The sequence below is a fragment of the Muntiacus reevesi genome, chromosome 13 (assembly GCF_963930625.1).
Source record: "Muntiacus reevesi chromosome 13, mMunRee1.1, whole genome shotgun sequence".
NCBI lineage: Eukaryota > Metazoa > Chordata > Mammalia > Artiodactyla > Cervidae > Muntiacus > Muntiacus reevesi.
The window spans coordinates 29,613,203-29,621,634 of record NC_089261.1 but is presented as its reverse complement, the minus strand read 5'-3'; positions in this window follow the sequence as shown (position 1 = coordinate 29,621,634).

Sequence of the window (8,432 nt, the reverse complement as noted above, 5' to 3'; positions counted from 1 at the left end):
ACATAAAGACATGGGTTTGATCCCTAGGTTGGGAAGATCCCCTGGAGGAGGGCATGGCAATCCACTCCACTATTCTTGCCTGGAGAATCCCATGTACAGAGGAGCCTGGTGGGCTACAGTCCATAGGGTTGCAGAGAGTCAGCCATGACTGGAGCGATTTAGCATGCATACACATAGACACCTTTACTGCAATGTCTGCAAACCATCTCCTTTCCCTCCTTAGGAAAAAAAACACACACACAAAGAAACTCCCCACACCTCTTAGAGTCCTGTTTTTGGTATCATGAGCATTATATATCGACCCAATCAGTAAAATTGAGGGAAATCTTGAGTGTTCTACCAGTTCGGCTATACCTGACCCATCACCTGATCACCTGCTGCTTCTCTATTTTCTCTCTCCATCCTTCCCTCAGTGTATATTCTTTAGCATCTCTCACCCCCACTGCCCAGGAGTTGACCCACTACGTCCGTGTCCTTTAATCCAAGGCTTCTCAAGTCCCCAGACCAGGAGTCACCTGAGGATGGGAAACTGTTTCATCAGTCCCACCAGGTATTTGTGATGGACAGGATGCTAATCCATCTATTCTATGTTTCCTGGGTTGACAGTTCTAAAAGACACCACAATCATGTTATTCCCCCCCCCCCCCATTTTAGCCTTTTAAGGGTCTCTCCATGTCTAAAAGGTCACACATCAACTCTTCTAAAAGAGATTTCCCAAAGAAGCCATTCCTGGTGATAGCTCACGGTAAATGGTGCCACTGGATTTGTGGTCTCCGGAGGAGAAGATTTAACTCTGGGACCAAAGACAGACTCAGTCACTCAGAGCTTTGTGTAGATTTTATTAAAGTAACAGGGATAAAGAAAGCTTCCAGCAAGAGGCAATGGAAGGGGGAGGAGAGTACCTGCTCACTAGTTTAAGCGGGACCTTATATACTTTTCAACTACCTGCTGAGAGTAGATAAAAAGAATACCTCAAGGTTGCAAGAGTTCTAAGCCCCTTTCCCAAAGCGTGCATCCCGAGATAACTTTGACACAAGATTAGCCAGGGAGAAGGGTTTCTGGCAACCTCTCCAGGTGAGATACACTGTTGTGTAATCAGGGGTACAAGTCTTGAGAAACAGGTTCCCAGGCAAGATCTGTTATAGTTATAGTCATTAACATAGAGCCTAAGAAAAGCATTTCCATGAGTAAGACATTGCGCTGTGTGATCATTAGTTCCAGACCTAAAGAAAGGCCAGTTCTCAGGCAAGATACATTGTTGCACAAGGCTTAAGGAAAGCCTGAGAGAGAATGTTCACCTCCTCCTGTAAGGGCCTTGGACTGCCTGCCGAAGCTTTAACTCTTTCATTCCCCCCTTTTTCTTTTAGGAGAATATGGTTACCAGGGATAGGGGTGGAGAAATCATTCCATAACTTCTTCCTGCTGGTAAGGGGTGCAGACCCTAAATGGTTGAGGCAGAATATTCTCCTTACCCTCATATTGAGGGTCTCTGATTCAGTGGCCCTGAGTAATAACTAGAGAAGGCAGTAGGAACTATAGGATCATGAATGACCATTTGTAACTTAAATCCCTCAAGCCACTTATATACAAATTTCATTATACAGTTACAGATATAAGGAGAAAACAGGAAGAATAAGATGATTACAATTTTTCCAGTCAAGCTAATTTTCCACCAAGGAGGGCTTATAAACCAAGATTGTATCTGTGACTGTAGTGGAACATCAGGGGAGTCCATTTTGAAGAGGGACCAGAATCTCTGCATCACTGTTACTTTGTCTGGAAAGCCGTTGTATCCTTTAGAAAGAACAAAGTAGACAAGTAGATGAAAAGGCAGAGACCACAAATCAGTAAAAGAATTAATGTAATCAGAAGTCCCACCTGTTGCAAGCAAGAGTCAACAAATCAGCTTACATTTGGTAGTAACTTTGATCATGGTCTAGAGAGAGTCAACACTTGGGCTGCCCTGTTTATAAGAATGGAACCATTTGGTGTGTTTATTTACATTTTGAATGTAATAGTAGTTGAAAGAGTGACAACCTGAAACTTAACAGACAAATATCACCATTTCTTTTTAGAAGAACAAGTCTGAACCCCAATGTAGACAGCTGTCTTAGGGAGACTTATAGCTAGGTACCACTTGTCTAAGTTTATCCAAGTAGACTTTAGCCTCTTATTGTGGTATTAACATATCAGCCAAAGTAGTTGTCATCACTAACAGTTTTAGCATTTTTCTAGCTATGAAAAGATGCAAAAATTTGGGCTTAAGAAAATGTTTGCCTGAAAGTATCTAACTGTCCGAAGGCCTGTTTTGTCCATTTTTCCAGAGCACAGAGTGAGGGCCTAATTTCTGATTTCTACCCTGAATTCCATTCAGGGGATGTGGAAGGTCAGTAGCTGTGGTATCCATGATTCAGTCTTTGTAGAGGCAGACAGCAGGTGCCAGTGTCCAGTCACAGGGCCCCTTTATGGCCACGAGTTTGACCATGGTTTGGGGGGCATATCATGACCACCTTGTCCCACGGTGCTGAGAAGGCTCATTCCCAGATCTCTTGAAGATTTCACTGACAGGCCACTCAATGTGCTGCTACTGGACTAGGCCCTGTGAGTAGCAAGTCTCTGGACTGCACCTGTCTCACGAGTCTCTTGGTCCAGGGAAATATTCCCTGTTGTTGCTTCTTTTCATATACAGAGTCGCACCATTATAACTATGAATTTCATATGGAACTGTATACTATCATATCAGTGGCTCAGTCACACACTTCCTAATGTAAGGGACAATACTTCTTGAAACAGGCAATACAGAAAACAATGTAGTTAGCAGTAATAGTAAAATCATAAGTAAGAACTTAAGAACTTCCATTAGGTGTAGCCCAGTGACATCTCCAGGTCATTTGACTTAGTTTGTTAAATGACTGTAGCTTGCTGTTAATCTCCTGGTTGTAGGCCCTGGAGCATCTCATCTTTATTCAAAGACTGGTTACTGAGATAAGGTTTAGAAACAAATTCAGAGTGTCCTTTTTAATAACTTAATTAAACCTCTTAGCAGTGTAACATAATCACAAGGAACTATCTCGGAAGTGAGTCTTAGTAAACACAAGTGTGTGTTAGTCACTCAGTTTTGCCTGACTCTGTGTGACCCCATGGACTGCAGCCCACCAGGCTCCTCTGTCCATGGAATTTTCCAGGCAAGGATACTGGAGTGGGTTGCCATTTCCTTCTCCAGGAGATCTTCCCGACCCAGGGATCAAACCCGGATCTCCTGCACTGCAGGCAGATTCTTTACCATCTAAGTTATGAGGGAACAAAGCTAGAACTTAATATTTAGTGAAACATAATAGATGCCATAGGCCTGACATCAGTTGGGTAGATTTTTTCTTTTAGAGCTCCCCAGTATACTTTGAGATTTCTGTATATGTCAGGAGACAGGTGTGGTTTTTTTGTTTGTTTGTTTGTTCTTTTTAAACCTTAATGAGGCTGTTCAGACCCCAAGTGTCTCCAATTTCTGGAGGGATGAGACAGAAAACAAAAATGTTTTAATTTTACCCACAGGGGTAAATCATTAGACTGTTTTAAACCATCAGTAACTTAAGGAGAAGAACTTCTTTATATCTGAAAACAAAGATTAGAAGCCTGTAATGTGTCAGATAAAAAGTCATAAAAATTTAGTCATATTTAGCAGCCTATTCAATCTCATGTAACCAATCCTTTTGTTCTGCTGTCCCTGCCCAATGACTGAGGACATCAGTGAAAACAATAGTCCCCAAGAAGCTCGTGACGTTTTTTGCCAATGTCTGTATGACCTGGTCAGCAAAGTGGGTGCCCCAATCATTGGAGATTGTAGAAAACATATTTTAACCATTTTTATCCAGTGTGAAATATTAACCCTGAAGCCAGGAAAGTCTTTATCTTATCAAATAAAAGTGAGGTTTGTCAGGGAGCCAGGAAAAATCAAGTGGCTGACTTGGATTTTCCATAACCCCAACTGTTTGGTTTATAGCCATGGTTTATCCATTTTATATGCCCTATGAGGGGTTAATTTTTGTAGAAGCAGAATAAGATTTGTCTATGTGTGCCATAGTCTGTTATCATAAACCACATTCCAGGAAAACTTTGTTCTTTCAACAGGAAGAGAAAACCAAATTCCAGATTGGTACCAGCTTTAATTTACTGTGAAACAATAGTTATTCACTTAGAGTAGTAATAAAAGATTTCAAAGGCAGTTTAATGTCTTAAGAAACTTATATCATGCACAAAACTCTCTTCCACTTGCCACAAAACCTTTTTACACTTTCTGTATTCATCACTTTATTTGCCCATTCAGAGGACAGCCACCTATAAGTTCAGATTTACTTCCTTTTTCCATAATAGAATATAATTCCATTCCTTATACTTTTTTATTGAAAACACATGTCCTACTTTCTTTCAGCAACCATGAACTGTACTTTGTATCATCATTTTGTAGGTTGGTAAATACAGATCACCCAAAGCTATATCATTTTCAAAAGTATCTTCACACTGTCTATGTTAATTAGATCAATAAACAAACATCAATACCAGGTATCAATTCAATAGTGACTATTTCCCAGTTCATACAAGCCTGAAATTCATTTTAGTTTAATTTATTGAATTTAGAAGTGTTTGATACATATGTGCCTTACTTCTCTTTAGGCCAATCAAATAGAACTCATTGACCAATTAGCCTTTAGTTATCTTGTCAAGGATGGAAATATACACTGAAACACACATAAATCTGGACAGACAGAAACCTCACAGTTTTCCACTTGAAATTTAAAATGTCTCTTTGCCTTTTTTTCCTTGGCCTGAAGTTCTACCAATTTGCTTATGGCTAGAGTCCCAGACAGAGTGGGCTGTGTATCTCAAGGACATGATAAGGGTTAACTTCAGGTTTTCTCCCAGGCATGATCTGTTTCTCAGGCAGGATCAGACCTCCAAAAAAAGTATTTTAATAAGCCAGCTATTTCCTAAGAACCAATTCTGTAATTTCAAAAGATTTCATTTTAACCAGTTTTCTCTGGGGTCTAAATAATATGGGCATTCAATGTCGAAAATGTCATCTCTCCTTTTTGTAGTCATAGTTTCATAGCTAAACTTTAAACCAGAGAGTGTTCTAGTTGGCTCTGATGACAGGGGTAGACTTGACTGATAAGAGGTTGTCCAGGCAGTGAGTGTCTCTCTGGGGAGGTGAGGTCTTCCTTAAAACAGAGAAAGCCTGTGTATAAAGGACTTTTTAGTCTCCAGGGATCAAATTTATCCCAGTTTTTCAAGATACAATTCAAAGGGGTGGTTCTGGAACTGTTAGCTACCATTTGTAAGAGAGAAAAAAGGGCACCCAGTGTCATGATTTTTTTTCTATGGGAGGCATCCCTCCTTGCTCTAGATGGGGGTGGAGACAGGTCTTCCACCTAAGCTTCCTTCCCTGGCCGGAGTTAACCTGTCTCTTACCAACGCAGGTATGTCATTACCATCCCTCCCCATTCTACCACTAAAGTGGGGTGGAGATGCACTAAGGGTAGACCTGATGGCATCTCAGATTGATATCCAGGTCCTCACCATTAAAACCTTGGCTTGATTTTTTGCTCCTCCTCTGATGCCACCTGGGGTGATATGTGAGAGCAAAAGAGGTGGTGAAGGGCCAGCCAGCAAGGAAAAAGTGATTTTTGTCCTTGAGCTATTAGGGCCAATCCTTCCAGTTCATTTCCACAGATTCCGCAGAAGAATATCTAAGGAGTTGAGACAAAAGCCAGCAGAGAGCATGCTCTGGTCCACTAGGAGCCAACCTTACCCAAGGAAGAAGCCCCTTGCACTTCCAATCTGACCGGATCCTAGGATTCCCAACCTGTGTCCTCAGAAATCTCACAGTTGCCAGCAGGGCCTCCATCCATAAGGACTGGAGGCACAGCCATGACAAGAACTCACTTTCAGGTTGCTGACCCCCGAGGCAGGCAGCTTAGAGAGCACTTATCCTGAGAGATGTTCCTGGAGCCAGAGCTCCACCCAGCTCTTGAACGTGTTCCTGTCTGCAGTGCATGAAAAGACAAGCCAGGTGTAACTTTTGGCTCCTAACAAGTGTAAGTGCTTTGTGACTGTCAATCCAAATTTGGGGTCTAAGTAATAGTACACAGTATCAGTATGGATTCCAAGTCCCTTGAAAGTCTATGATTCAACAGATTAGGTTAGTAATTTCAATTCCCCAGGCAGTTATGAAATGGTCAGAGAGACAAGGAAAAGCTGACTGGGGAAAAGAAGTTTGGTTCATATGTTTCTGAGCTAGTAAAGTAGAGACTTTACAATAAAAGAGTAAAAGAGTCCCAGCTCTGAGTATTCTTTCCTTGTCTTAAAGATCCCCGACAAGCCCGCAAGATGATAGCTTATGGTAAATGGTGCTGCCGGATTCGTGGTCTCCGAAGTAGAAGATTTAACTCTGAGACCAAAGACCATCTCAATCACTCAGAGCTTTGTGTAGATTTTATTAAAGTAACAAATATAGGGAAAGCTTCCAGCAACAGGCACTCGAAGGGAGCAGGAGAGTACCTGCCTCAGTAGCTTAAGCGGGACATTACATACTTCTCAGCTAGCTGCTAAGAGTAGAATGAACAGAATGCCTCAAGGTTGTCCTAGTTCTACGAGACCCTTTCCCAAGGCATATATCCTGAGATAACTTTGGTACAAGATTAGCCAGGGAGAACAGGTTCAGGGCAACCTCTCTGGGGGAGATATACTGTTTCTGTGCAATCAGGGGTACAAGTCTTGAGAAACAGGTTCCCAGGCAAGATCTGTTACAAAATAATCATTAACATAGAGCCTAAGAAAAGTATTTCCATGAGTAAGACATTGTACTGTGTAATCATTAGTTCCAGACCTAAATATGCATCTCAGGCAAGATATATTGTTGCACAAGGCTTAAGGACAGCATGAGCAAGACTGTTCACCTCCTCCTTTAAGGGCCTTGGACTGCCTGCCTAAGCTTTAACTCTTTCACTGGCTTCTCAGCCTCACCAGCTACTATTCCACGTGGGTGTATGCTGGGGTCCAGCTCTGACAAGCTGCTGGGCATTCACCCAGTGAGGCCAAGAGCAGAGCAATGAAATCATCATGTATTTAGTAGAAGTCATAATGAAAAACATCAAGATGTTCCTGGATGTGATTTCACTGGGATCTCAGAGTGAATACTAAATTGGGCAGCCATGATTTCTTGATTTATTTAAGAATTATTAAAAGTGCATTGTAGACACTAGAAGCAAGTTTAAATGAGGCATTATAAGTGGTTTTGGAGTAGGAAATGGCAACCTAATCCAGTGTCCTTGCCTGGAAAATTCCATGGACAGAGGAGGCTGGTGGGCTACAGTCTGTGGGGTTGCACAGAGTCGGACACAACTGAGTATGCACACATAGCACGTAAGTGGTTTTGACATTTACATAAGAATTAGTGATATGTCATTTGAAAAAAACCCTTACAGCTGTATAACCTAGCACACCAAGAAACGAGATAAAAATACTTAAATAAGATTACTTATTAAAAGAATAAGTCTTGACAAATAACATTTATTTCAAACTTCCAAGGCATCTTAGTGACAGAACATTAACATATTTCTTCCAACTACTTCATGAGAAAAAGCAAAAATTGTAAACTTTGTCCCCATTAAACAGATAGGAAACTGGGCATTGACCTCATTGTATCAAAATAGGTAATTAATAGATGCATTTACTATCAAACTTAAGGGACTACCACTGGCCACCATGCTGTTTTGTCTTTGGATTTTTCAGCCTAACCACCATCAAGTACTACATAAGTATACACACACACACATAGGCAAAAGCAATTATATGTAATTTAGAGATAAACTAGACAGTATGATTCTTAAAAGTCGCAATTGAGACCAAAGAATAGTTCAGTTCCATCAAGAACCTGCTTCTTACAGAGATAATCACCGTAGGTCGAGGTTACTCTACATCCCAAATTTTTTTATAATATTTTCATAATAGAAATTCCACTAAGTACTGCCAGGCCATGGAACTCCTGTCTGATTTAAACTCTGGGTCTCACACTTTTCATGACAAATGAACTGGTCATTTCTTAGTTTATCTGTCTCCTGTTTTCTGGAAATAATAGCCCTGGTCACCTCAATTCTGCTATGCCTTAGGGTGCGCTCTGCCTCCCAGACCATGAGCCTTGGGGCTGGGAAGAGCACTTTTCCCTCTGGGAGTCTAGAGGTGCTGAAGCCTGGATGCAGCCTAAGGATAGAACTGGGAAGAGCAAGACCAACCCCTACTGAGAAAGAGAGGTGAGACCAAGTTCCCCCCAGGTGCCAGGAACTGAGGTCTCCAGGGCCCGCATCCATGGAGCCCTGGGGGCTCCAAGTTTCCCAAACTCTTCTCACATATAGGATCTCCTGGAGTAACTGCCCAGTGAA